Here is a 14,613-nt window from a genome sequence, read left to right on the forward strand (position 1 = left end):
TGTATCGGCAGACGTGGTGTCATTAAGGCTGATGGAGCTGTCCACAACTGCCTGAGTGGCTGTAGCTGGTTCTGGTTCTGTCACAAGACTGTGAGCTTTCAGCTCGTGTGCATCTCTGGTCTTCTTGTGAATGTAGCTCTTAGGGCAGCCTTCGTTACGAAACTTGAATCGTCTCTGTGGACATTTTTAGACTTGTATTAAAACACAGCAAATGAGGACATTTGTCTCTGTGGAAAATTTTGAGACACACATTTCTAGATGTCTTGGCCTTATCATCACTTCTCCCATAAGACAGGAGAGAAGTGAGCCTTTTGTAAATGCTACGAATATTATTATGTAATATGTTGCCATGTTTGCAAATTGAGTGCCATGGACTTCCGATGTAAAAAAAGACTGTAAAAGGCCTTATTCAGAATGTTCCTGTTGGGCAGGATGTTCTAACTGTATCTGCACCGTGCTGCATCTTAAATACAATAATCCATCAATCAATCAAGCAAGCACACAAAAGAATAATTTACCTGTGGTTGTTGTTCTTCCATAACCCCAGCTGTTTCTGGTTCTCGTTCTGTCACTACAAGATCGTGAGCTTTCAGCTCGTGTGCATCTCTGGTCTTCTTGTGGATGTAGCTCTTAGGGCAGCCTTCGATACGACACTTGAAGCGTCTCTGTGGACATTTTTAGACTTGTATTAAAACACAGCAAATGAGGACATTTGTATAATGAGGACATTTGACATAATGTATTGTACATTTGTTCAAAATCCAAATATCTACATAGCTATGATTGAATATATCTATGTTTTCACACTAGTTATTTTACATTTTAGTAAGTATCAAAAGTAAAAACAGTACATTTTAGGTAAACAGTGCTATTATTTCACATTCCACAGACCAGAAGACATAGCACTCTGGCCACGTTCAGGTGTTTAGACAGATATCTGGTGTTGTGTTTATAGACAGTTGCGTCCGCTCTCAAATGAGCACTTGTCCGTTCAGGCAACCTGAAAGCAAACTTCACCTGCCCGAAAGTTTTATTTACCTGCCAGGGGCATGTGGGTAAGCCTTAATGTCAATCCCTGCAGAGACACTTTTCTAGATGTCTTGGCCTCATCAACCACACTAAAAAATAATTTACCTGTTGTTCTTCAGAAACTTCAGCTGCAACAGCAGACGTAGTTTCATTCAGGTTGATGAAGTTGTCGACCACAAGAGCGACTTGGTCATGCAGCCAGACCCTCCTTGCTTCTGTTGAGGCACCCATTATGTGGTCGGGAATTAATCCCTTTGGGACTTCTGTTGAAACAGATATGAGTACAATACAACATTGTAATAACAAAACCAGAAAAGTTTGTTTTTCATAACTTGTTAAAGGAAAGCTGTAATTTTCTCTATTATACCTGTAAGATCCTTGATCCCAAACTGTGTCATTGCTGCAGCCAAGAGAAGAGCTGTGGTATCCTTTAGATAGATGGGTAGATAGACAGATAACTTTATTATCCCAAATCAGTCACCCGGAGGCAGCGCAAAAGTATATAGAGTATAAGGATTTTTACAAAGTTACACAGAGAAGTATGAAAAGAATAAAAATGAACAGTGTACCTTTCTCACAAAGTCCTTATATGGATTGTAAGCAGCATGGGGACCCGGCTTTGCGTTGCTGGACCTAACAGATATTATATGTTAGCAATGACTGGAAAATGGTAAATGGTGCATTTATATAGCGATTTTAGCCACAGTGCTTTACAGAGATGTGAATGTGCATTACATTCACCCATTCATACACCGATGGCAGAGGAAACCACCAACCTGCTCACCGGGAGCAACTAGGGGTTCAGAGTCTTGCTCAAGGACTCTTCGACATTAACTCAGGGGGAGTCCGAATACGAACTGGGAACCCTTCGGGAACCCTTCGTGCTCTAATGGTGGTTTCTCTACCCCTGAGCTATGCCGCCCCCGGCTGCACAAAGGCATAAAAAACGTTCTAAAAACGGAAGCACACACGTCTTCACCTTACACGCTCTCACGCAAGCAAAAAATATTAAATAAACCTTAGAAATGTGTCCACATTATGTCCACAAATGTGTCCAAATTATGTCCACGATGAAATTCTTTCCGGCAACAGCACACTGGTGAAAAACATCACCTTTTATTTACTCTGGTGAAGTAAATAAACGCTGGCAAAAAAATAAAAGTGTAGAACAGTGAACAAGATTACATTCATGGTACTAGAAGATGAACACTAAGAAACTTAGCCTGGCGGAGCCAGACGTTATTATCTGTGTTCATTCCTTCCACAGTATAACTGTTATACTGTGGAAGGAATGAACACAGATAACAACGTCTGGCTCCGCCAGATTATAAGAAACTGCCCTTAACAGTTAACCTGAGGCTGATTCTAAAAATGTCCTCTAAATCTGAATATAAAACATTTTAATGTCAAGGAACCCAAAAATTATATGTATTTAGCCACTGACCCCTGTATATGTAAAGAAAGAAATCCTGGGACCCCCAGAAGCAAAGATTTCAGTTAAAATGTTTGCTTATATATATATATATATATATATATATATATATATATATATATATATATATAAGCAAACATTTTAACTGAAATCTTTGCTTCTATATATATATATATATATATATATATATATATATATATATATATATATATATACATTCAAATACTTTAAAGGAAATCAAAATCTCATCCTGTGTTTCATAAGCTGAATGTTCAATATAAAAGAACAACCCAAAAAGAGATCTTAGATCGTAGCACAGCCAGAAATGATGCACTATGAGCTTGTATATCTGCTATTTTTTAAATCTAAAATAGACAGTCACATATACTTTCACTGGCTTAATGGATTAAACATTGTCCAATCACATTTTTGTGACGATTCAGGGGATTTAATTAAATGATATGGTTATACAAACCTCAGCTTATTAATGTTGGAGAGCAGAGTACCGTGATCTTTTGCAGATTTGTCTGTGAAGAACACTCGGTGATAGATCTGAATGATAGATTAGTGATGATTAGAGTGACATTCTATTCTATTATAATAACCCCCAACGTCATAAATTATAATAATGATGCATATTTGTGTTAAGACAAATACACAATTCTGAAAAATCTCTTGAAGTTTTAATATAATAATAATAAAACTTTATTTGTATAGCACCTTTCATGACATGAAATGCAGCTCCAAGCGCTTTACATAGCAGAACATGAAGCACAAGTGCTTAAAAGAAATAGAAATAGTAAAATAGACTTACTTCATAAAGGTTGCGAATGGCATGCCAGTCTTCAAACTTCAGCATAAGACCTTCTAGCCTTTCTTCAACTTACTCTCCTTGCGCAAAGGCCCACTGAACGTTTCGACTGGCCCCTTCGGTCAGTCTGTCGCCACCAACCAAGACTGTGTCCATCCCGGCACTGCCGTGGGGAACATAGCTAAAAGATACAAAAGGCTGTTAGCACACAATGACACAAAGATGCACAGACAGTGTAAATTACTCTTACTTATGAAACCACTTACTTGCTCTGGATATGGTGCAGAATGTCCGCCAGTTCACTAGAATTGTTCTCACATTTAAAGAGGAGACCAAGACGGTGCTATAAGGAGAAAACATTGATTATAGTAACAGATAAGCTTATATATCATTCAAAGTGACAATAACTTATGAGTATTCTTTTAGCAAAACAGCCCTCACATGAGTGGATGCCAATGACATTTCCTCAGTGTATGGATGAGGAATGTGATGCACTTCAACATCAGAGAACGGCTTGAAGGCTTCGAGATGGGTTGTAATGATTCTGCTTGCAAGGACAATGAATTCCCTCCTCATATAAGACTGAGTGTTGGAGCCAGGAAGAGATCTACAGATGTCATAATCAACGATAGATTGGTGTGGTTTCTCACTGCTGAGATGGTGTGTTGGAACTCTGTCCTCCACAGCCATGTGGTTAGTCCAGTGGAATGATTTGTTTGTTTTGGCATTAGACTGGTGGTGTGTGTGCTTGAAAAAGTCCAGGTTGTCAAATATGATGGAGTAGCTAGGTGGTGGAACTGGCTCCAGGCCTACTGTGCCTACTGGCACTAGTTCTGATGATGACAACAGCTGGAAACCGAACCCATCTAGGTCTTCATACCTGACTGGACAAGCACTGCTTGCAGTTGCTCCTTCCTCTGTGACACATTTCCCTTCGATGCCTGAAGTGTCGTCTCTTTCTTCTCGTGGTTCTAAATAACAAATAGAATGTTTAGTTATTATAAACCAATTAATAATCACGTGATGGTGTGCACAACGCACATGTCACAGGATCGTGTCGCTGTTACTACATCTCATCTTTTCGACACCCGACTCTAACACGCACCCTAACCATAACCTCTGTGGAGTGAGTCGCTAACCCTCCGGTCGAAATGATGGGCGTTCGCAAAAGCGAGATTTCCCCCATGTCACGTGATGAAACAAAAAAATGAAAGTGTTAAAAATTAAACTTAAATAGTTGATTTCCGTGGGATGGTAGTCAAAGACAGATATCCCAAGTTGGACTAATTATTCTTTATCGCATTATAATAAATATAAATATGTTGACAGTATGTGTCCTTTCAACATAAAATAAAATAAATTAGATCTATCTTACCTGAGAGATCAAGTGATAACATCCCTCTCCAAACACGGGACAGGTCCCCCTCAAAGTCTGTCATCTCAGAGTCTTGCTGGATGGAACTGTCTGTCATCATCTCAGAGTCCTGCTGGATGGAACTGATGGAACTGTCTGTCATCATCTCAGAGTCCTGCTGGATGGATTGAACCATCATCACAGAGTCCTGCTGGATGGAACTGTCTGTCATCTCAGAGTCCTGCTGGATGGAACTGTCTGTCATCTCAGAGTCCTGCTGGATGGATTGAACCGTCATCACAGAGTCCTGCTGGAAGGAACTGTCTGTCATCTCAGAGTCCTGCTGGATGGATTGAACCGTCATCACAGAGTCCTGCTGGATGGAACTGTCTGTCAACTCAGAGTCCTGCTGGATGGATTGAACCGTCATCACAGAGTCCTGCTGGATGGAACTGTCTGTCATCTCAGAGTCCTGCTGGATGGATTGAACCGTCATCACAGAGTCCTGCTGGATGGAACTGTCTGTCAACTCAGAGTCCTGCTGGATGGATTGAACCGTCATCACAGAGTCCTGCTGGATGGAACTGTCTGTCATCTGAGAGTCCTGCTGGATGGATTGAACCGTCATCACAGAGTCCTGCTGGATGGAACTGTCCGTCATCTCAGAGTCTTGCTGGATGGAATTCCTCTCTGACAACATATGCTGGCGGTCAAGATGCATTTCGTTTTCAACTTTGAGCACCTGAAATGCTTCACCACAGATGTTTGCCAGGATATGTTGCTTCTTCACTGCGTTGTAATGAGTAGTTGAGATCCCAAACTTGCTGAGTCTCTCAAAGCAAGCCTTTTTTGCGCCACCATATTGCAGAACACTGTTGATATAGTAAGCAAATGCTGACAGTTCTGGGGTTCTTCCTCTAAGGGCCAAGGATGCAGCAGCACAGGTTTGAGGGGGAGACTGCTTTGAGATGGTGGACAGAATGGAGAACATAAATGGAGCCATACGCTGTAGATCTGCCTCCATTTTAGTAAAGGAGAAGCTTTTCAAATCGTCAGGTGAACAGCGCCAGAGAACGAAGTCTTGACCAGCTTGGCACATTCTCTTACATTCGTTGTCTATGACAGTGTGCACACAGTTTTTTATTTCGTCTCTTAATAACTCATGTTTCATAATAAGGTTCGCTGCAGTTGTCCATTTGCCTTTGCATATGCTTTTAACAATTCCAGTTGCAGATATGGGGCAAATTAATGTCTGTTGTTGTGAAGGGTACTGGATTGTTACCTGTAAGATAAGGAGTAGAATATAAGACTAGTAATACGCCTCAAGGCAACAAGCGACAAACCCATAGAACTAGGGATGCGGTATCGGTACTCGTGGTATCGGTACTCGACCCGATACAACCCTATTTTGCTGTACTCGTACTCGCCAGATACTTCTCACGGCAGCGCCCGATACTCTGCTGGGGCGTCACAAGGGGGAGAAAAGTGGGACTGAGTTACTAGGGCTCAAGGTGAAAGCCAGGGCCTTAATTATTTTATACTTTTGCTATTGAAAAATAGCAGATATGCAAGCTCACAGTGCCGCACTGCGAACGAGGCACCAGTGCTCCAACGATACAGCTGCGACCACTTAAAGGCATCAGCATCACGGCATGCCTTGTTGCGCTAAACTTACCTCTAAAGTTGAATCTCTTTCATATATCCTTCACCACCTCACGCAAATTGCAAAGTATAGGCTACTGTAGGTAAGTTAAACTTCCCACTAGAAAGCTGTGTGTGTGTGTGTGTGTGTGTGTGTGTGTGTGTGTGTGTGTGTGTGTGTGTGTGTGTGTTTGTTTGTTTGTCTCTGTCGCTCTTGTCTTGCAAGCTCGCTCTCTCGGTGAAGTGTGTGTCTGTCTGCAGGGACGTGCAGAGAAATTTTAGAGAGGCAGGGGCTGATATTTATAGAAGGCCTTTTGGTGGACAATTCTCTTGAATGCAGCCTTCAGTTATGGTATGGAAAGGGCCCGGGGACATTTGCATTTTTTACCATAGTAAAAAAATGCATTCATGGACACTTTTTACAGACTGATCTGGCAGGGGCTCAAGCCCCCGTTGATGTCAAATTGTCAATGTGTGTACGTGCCTGCCTGCCAGTGTAGCACAGCTGAAAAAAGACGATTGATTGAAGAGAATAGAGATTCTGTGGGCTTCGCCACCTAGTGGTGGAAGAAATTACCTCTGGGAACTCAGATTGCTGTGGGCTAAATCAATGAATGCATTTCTGAGAATACCAGAAAAAAATAATAATTTGACATTATGTTATAGTTGCGGAAATTGGATAATATATTTTTTTAGAGGAAAAAAAAAAAGCGTAATTTAAATACATTTTGTATTATTAATTGTACTCGTATCGGTACTCGGTATCGGCGAGTACTCAACATGAAGTACTTGTACTCGTACTCGGTCAGCAAAAAAGTGGTATCGGGACATCCCTACATAGAACCACAGGGTCAGGCGTAACAGACAGAGATACACACAAACAAGCTGTGACCGTTTTCATAATAAACTTGCGACCTATGGTCGCAATAGAGGGTATGCACGATTGCACGTCCACTGGGACCCGCCCCCCCTAATCTAGACTGAGTGGCAAAACATTGAGCAGCATGGAGCATTGGAGTTTGGAAGTGCTAGTTGCAAATCACTCAACGGCCCTGCATACTGTAGGTTTTTCAGGTCTATTCAACCAGAAATATGTGTAATGAGTTACCAATTATACCCAAAGGACAAACACATAATTGCGTGTTGTTTTGAATGGCGAATTAAGGAGAAGGAGAAGGAATATGCCGTTAGAACCAGTAAGACTCCCTAATCGGGAGATAAGCGACCGTAGGTCACTTATCTCCACAAATCGGGCAAAAATTTGTTTTTCCAAAATCTTCCTGATCCATGTTGATGACATGAGTGTAGACATACTGTGTAGTGATTTTCGTGATTTTAGGGCAAAATCTGTAGGAGCAGTGTCCAAAAATGTGTTTTTAAAAATCGGCCTGAAGGTGGCGTTATATGGGACAGATTCATGTTGATGGGATGAGTGTAGACATACTGTGTAGCAATTTGCGTGATTTGAGAGCCAAAACTGTAGGAGCAGTGGCCAAAAATGTGTTTTAAAAATCGGCCTGAAGGTGGCGCTAGAAGAGGGCCATGTGAGAAATGAGGGGTAGGGTCTCCGCGTTGCCTTGGCGGACGAATAGGTACCGGCCCCGGCTCTCCCGGACGCTCCTAGCCCGAGTTACGGCATTTTAGGTGAGCTGCAGTGGAGGGGGTCCTCCACTGGGGGCGTCACCACTTTTGCATCCGTTCTGGAGCACCAGGAGTGGGTGGTCCCCAGGAATTCCCCGTGAGCAGCCCTGTTGGGGTGGTCATTTGGTCATTTTTGCACATTTGGTCATTTTTTACACCTGGGGGTCCCCCAGGGACCTGGGGGTCCCTGGAGCTCTGGGGGTCCTTGGAGGTTGTAGTTTGGCAGGTAAGGAGTGTGTGTGCAAAATTTGGCATGGATGGGGGCAACGGTTGTGGAGATATGAGCAGGGCAAAAGTGTGACGTGTGACGTGTGACTGACTGACGCACGGACAGCCGGTGGAGCTTTTGGTAGTAAATGCGACCTACGGTCGCAATGAATTTAATAACAATTAGTAAGTATTACAATAATGCAAATGAATAATATAAATGGTTACAGAGCTGCTCTGGGCGTCGATACTTTGTCCCTACCACAACATCAACCGCTGTGTGAGAGGGCACGAAGTCTCAGCACACCGTCTGTCTCTCCCTGACGCCTTTTATTTACTTGCTATACAATTGCATAAAGGTATTTCCAATGAGTCAATATCAGCCGACTTGATGCACACTTCTTCATTTTCTCATTGTTCCAGTCAACTTCCTCCTCCGTCTGGTGGTATTTAGGATAATTATATACGTTGCAAGCACATGCTGTCCCCAATGTGACCCCAGGCCTATGTCCCTCTTAAATTAGTCACTCTTAGCCATAATTCAGACCAACACTGCAAAATACATAGACGTGGAGACACACAAGGGAGGCCTGTCCAGCACACTGAGCACTCTCAAACGTTATAGCCATTTAGGAATGTGTCGTTCACCGTATCTGCAACAGACACAATTCTTACAACGGGGCATTATATAGCGTTCCCAAACAATATTATAATGCATACAATATATTCAAATGAGGTAGTATTCTAGATTAGTACATTAATGTATTCAAATGATTGGTAAGATAACAGTAATGTTCATGATTAGTACATTAGTATATTCAATTATGTAGATTAGCTATGAATATTATTCTAAGTTAGTCCATTGATTAGAATCAATATTACGAATATAATTCTTCGTATTTTAGGGTAAAAAGGCACATTTGGGGGCCATTTCCAACAATACCACCTGTTTCTAATTTGCACATAATGCAGGAGGCAGCAGGATGTTGTGTTGTAGAAAACAAGTGCTTCCAAACTCTGACACTTGGAAAAATAAAAACCTGCACAGAATGTCTTGACAGAAAGTAGCCCATAACATGCCTATGGTGGATTTTTATGAAACAAAAACTTTGCAGATAGAAAGAGGATAATTCAAGCTTTCAGTACAGCTGTAATGTTGGTGAGTTAACTTTGTTTAATACAATCAGATAGGACTTTTCTGTTTGGATGTATGGGCTGTCAATGGCAGAAATTTGTGTTTTGCCACTCAGTAGGTGTGTTCCCACATAACTTACAGCAACAGTGATGTCACGCGCATACCCTATATAAGACATTATATCAAAAATAGGGTGACAAATGTAAGGCCATTATTTAAAGCTTATGTTTTACACTTCGGTTTCCTTTAATAAACTGTGATTGCTGGGTTTGGTTTAGACGCCACAATCGGGAGAAACACAGAGTTAAGATGTGAGTATTGTGTACCGACCCTCTGTTCCTGTGTCCTCATCCCATCTGTGTGCCTGTCGGAGCTCTCTTTCAGGCTGTCGGTCAGGCAGTGCGTCTCAGCCTTCCCTGCCCGAGCTGCTGCTCTGCCTTCTCCTGAGCCATGTAGTAAGTGTGGTCTGCTACACTTGTGGTCTGCTCCCGCAAGAACGAATTCTCCTTTGGAGTGTCCTGTAATATGATCAGATACGGGAAGTTACATAAACTTTCCCAGCTCCATTTGTTTTGAAGCTGTGTTCAGCACAGGTACTGTACGCCAACTAACCTGCAGTTGGAGTAGTCCCATGTCTTCGTGAAGGGCGTTGCTCACCAGGAGGGATATGTGCGCTTGCAGCTCACTTTCCGTCAAAACTTGCTCTAACGGCTGTCTGTAACACAACAAGGTCAACAGCACTGGAATGACGTTTGTCGAAAGTATAGTATTGATATTATATAGTATATACTAGTATATAGCATCATCGATAACTGGCAGAAACAAGCTGTGACCGTTTATTCAAAATTAACAAAAGCTCCACATAGTGTCCAAGGGACTTCAAGCCAGAGCGTGATGTCAGAGCGGCAAACCCATTCTGTTAAGAGTGGTTCCCCTGACATCAAAGTGACGCCAGAGCATGATGACAGAGCGACAAACCCATAGAACTACAGTGTCAGGCGTAACAGACAGAGATACACAGCGACAAGCCATTTTCCAAAACATTTAATTCCAAACATTTTCAAAGCCTGGCAAACAGTTTTTCTCATTTTAAAATATTTCCAGGAATGGCCCTGATTCTGGATTATTTCCACTACATACAAATGTGTGAAGTAATCTTCACCAGTTTACCTGTCTGTCACAAGCTCCTTCTCCTTCAACAAACTTCTCCTGGCTTTGTGAAGGGTGTTGCTCACCAGGAGGGATCTGTGCGCTTGCAGCTCACTTTCCGTCAAAACTTGCTCTAACAGCTGTCTGTAACACAACAAGGTCAACACTGGAATGACGTTTGTCGAAAGTATAGTATTGATATTATATTATTGCGACCGTAGGTCGCAGTTTAGTATCAAAACCTCCACCGGCCGTCCGTCGGTCGGTCGGTCGGTCACACGTCACACGTCACACCTTTGCCCTGCTCATATCTCCGCATCAGTATGACATCACACTGCTGACATCAGTATGACATCTCACTAAGTCTGACCTCACAAGCCCCATATTTGGACACGAACAGCATATAACTCCATATGTTAAACAGTTGGTTGCTAGGGTAAAAAACATGGTTGCTATGGTAAACAGCTGGTTGCTAGGGTAAACAGTTGGTTGCTAGGGTAAAAAACATGGTTGCTATGGTAAACAGTTGGTTGCTAGGGTAAAAAAACATGGTTGCTATGGTAAACAGTTGGTTGCTAGGGTTATGAGCCGATGAGTTGTGTCAGAGTCGAGATCCTGCTTGCATCTAATCTGTCGGTAGATAATGCCGGTCTTATATAAGGGTCATTTGTGTACGGTGTGATGTCATACTGATGTCAGCAGTGTGATGTCATACTGATGTCAGCAGCTATGTCTCTATATATGGAGTTATATGTTGTTCGTGTCCAAATATGGGGCTTGTGAGGTCAGACTTAGTGAGATTCGTCGGTTATAAGGTGGGTAGCAGGGGCATCAATTGGGTATGGCAGGGGTACGCAGCTGCCATACCCTGGGTCCAGGGTGGAAAATAAAAGTTACTTTTAAATATAAATCCATGAATGTCTCTTTGTCTATCTGTTATTGCGACCGTAAGGTCGCAGTTTAGTATCAAAACCTCCACCGGCCGTCCGTCACGTCACACGTCACACCTTTGCCCTGCTCATATCTCCGCATCAGTATGACATCACACTGCTGACATCAGCCCTGCTCATATCTCCGCATCAGTATGACATCACACTGCTGACATCAGTATGACATCACACCGTACACAAATGACCCTTATATAAGACCGGCATTATCTACCGACAGATTAGTAACAAGATGTCAAAATCGTTGAAGGTTGAATCTCCAGATATGGAGATAACCAACACATCCCTCCATATATGGAGATAACCGACGCTGTGGTGTCCGGTAAGAGCTTAACCGAGATACCTTGAATCGTATGGAAGGCTCTGAAGTCTTGTTGGGAGAACTAGCCGAGTATTGGAGATGGTTGGATGTGATGATAAGCTATAAGCCAACCCTGGCGATAAGGTCTGAGTCGAAGAAATGCTTCTTTCCTGGCAAGAATTGCCCCTTTATACTGTAGGGGTCGTTTGTGTATTGTATGACATCACGCCACATCATCGGCTGAGGACTGTGTGATGTCATCATATCTCCATATATGGAGACATAAGTTGCTCATGCCCAAATATGGGCTGGTGAGGTCAGACTTAGTGTGATGCGTAGGTTATCTCCATATATGGAGATTCAACTTCAATGAGTAACCATGGCAAACTGTCAACTGCCCGTTTGTCTTGAGCGCAATTGAGAGCCTTCGTTACACCCCTAAAAACCAGTACTTGGGATTTGTTGATGTAAATGTTCACATAGAGTGTAATAATTGGTAAAACAAACTTTTGGCCTATTTGTGGAGATAAGCGACCAACGGTCGCTTATCTCCCGATTAGGGAGTCTTACTGGTATAGTATACTAGTATATAGCATCATTGATAACTGGCAGAAACATGGAATATCCAGATTCAAAATTAACAAAAGCTCCACATAGTTTATGTCCAACCCAAGTCTCTTCACAACACATTGTACTTTAAATTTTAAAGCATTTAGACCTGAACGCATTATTACTGTAACAATTATTTTATGCTTTAACTATTGACAGATAGCAGATATACAAGCTCGCAGCAAATGTGGATCTGCAATTTTGAAGAATTGTGACAATTTGAGCAAGTCTTTGAATAAACACGATTCTACAAATGTCTCCTAAATCTGTAAAACCTGTTTCTATGTCAGTGGTACTCAAACCTTTTCATGTCAATGACCCCCAAAATCATGTATTTGGCCACAGTCGCCCATCTCAAATTATTTAGTTCCAGTGACCCTCAGAAGCCAAATTGAAAATATTAATGAGACTGAATTATAGCTACAGTAGATTGGATCCACTGGATCACAAGTTATTATGATTTATGTTTATGTCCTAGAAAGAAACCATTTGGACAGATATTTCCACTCAACATGTTACATTTTTTTTAAATATAAATAAACACTCTACTTGATCATAGTACAGCACCACATAAAAGCACGAAAACTAGCAGATCTACAAGCTCGAAACACGCCGCTTGTAGATCTGCTACTTTTGCTAGTGCTATTTCCCCAAACAATTGAATTCCAAACATTTTCAAAGCCTGGCAAACAGTTTTTCTAATTTTAAAATATTTCCAGGAATGGCCCTGATTCTGGATTATTTCCACTACATACAAATGTGTGAAGTAATCTTCACCAGTTTACCTGTCTGTCACAAACTCCTCCTTCAACAAACTTCTCCTGGCTTTGACCGGAGAATCCCTACCAGACGGGAACTGGCAAACCCCAGCGATCATTCATGAAGAAAGAGACAAAAACACATATGGTGAAGAATAAAACAATAACAAAAATATACAGATATAGATTAATTTAACACTAGTATATCTGCATACAGTTTAATCTAATAAAGTGGTGTGCAATGTTAATTTAGCTACTGGATTGCAAGTGCAACTGAAAGGTTTATTACATAAATACAGTGGTTCTAAACTTTTTCAGGCTGTGACCCCCATAACAATCATATTTTAACTGGGGACCCCCCACCCTACCCTGACAAGCATTACATTTTTATAACACAATTACATTGTGAAAATAGCTGATCTACATGCTCACTACATGTTGTGAGCATGTAGATCTGCTATTTTCACAATTTTTGCCTCTAATATTGGACAATTTGGCCAATGTTTAATTTCTCATTTTAGAGGTATTAAAAAGTACTGAAATTGTCACTTTAAAACTGTGCTGATACCCTCTTTACACTTAAACCGTATGGTGGTTTGTTTACTGTTTTGTGAGGAAAACAATGTTGCATATTAAGTTAATCATCTGGGGACCCCCCAAAATAATTTGGGGACCCCCCTGACCCACAGGTTGAGAACCAGTGCATTAGTACATCATCCTCTACATCAAATATTACTAAAGACATGTTGATAAGTAGCTGATCTAATTCAGTTGTAGTAGGCCTACATTACAACTTACCTCTGTCGCACTTTGTCGTGGGGACATATTTTGAGTTTCTGTTGTGCGACTGGGAGTTGGGGGAAGACATCTATTTTTTTTTAACCTTCCTTGGGGTCTTTGACGGAGACTCTAGTTGTCTTTTCTCTGTTCCACAAACGTCTGTACATGGCTCTTCTTCCGAACGTTTCCACGCTTGGATAGTTAATAATGATTGTTCTATCCTCTCAATTGATCTGAAACACTTAGTACAAATTCTAAAGGATTTGCGTACCTGGCGCTGCAACGTTAAACCAAGTTTATCCAAACGTTGATAAACGTCTTTGCCTCCCTTTTCCCATATTGGTTTGGTATTACACAGAGCGCCATTATTTCTGCAGTTAACATGGCAGAGGCGGCAGAAATCGTTTACATCCGCGGTAACAGACATAGACACACGTAAACAAATACTTTTAGTGAGTAATAAGTACGACTGGCTGCTATGCTAGTAGGTCAGTTGGTTTGGTTGTATCATTGAGCGTCGCTATCATGAAGGTTAGAGTGGAGCGTCTTGCTGAGAGGAGCCCGCGTGTTTCTGCTCTAGCGCACTGTGATGACGTCAGATGTTTAGCAACGCTGATTGGTTAGAGGAGTCTGTCTGTCAAGGCGAGTACTCCCGCCCACTTTTCAAGCTGCCAATATGCCGAAGTCCAGACGTTATACTGTGGAAGGAATGAACACAGATAATAACGTCTGGCTCCGCCAGGCTAGTGTTCGCCTGTCGGGGTTTGGCTCTTTTAGGAGGTTGTACTGTTGTAACTTGAAAAGCCTTAAAAACCAACC

This window comes from Nannobrachium achirus (assembly GCF_963921795.1).
Source record: "Nannobrachium achirus genome assembly, chromosome: 8".
NCBI lineage: Eukaryota > Metazoa > Chordata > Actinopteri > Myctophiformes > Myctophidae > Nannobrachium > Nannobrachium achirus.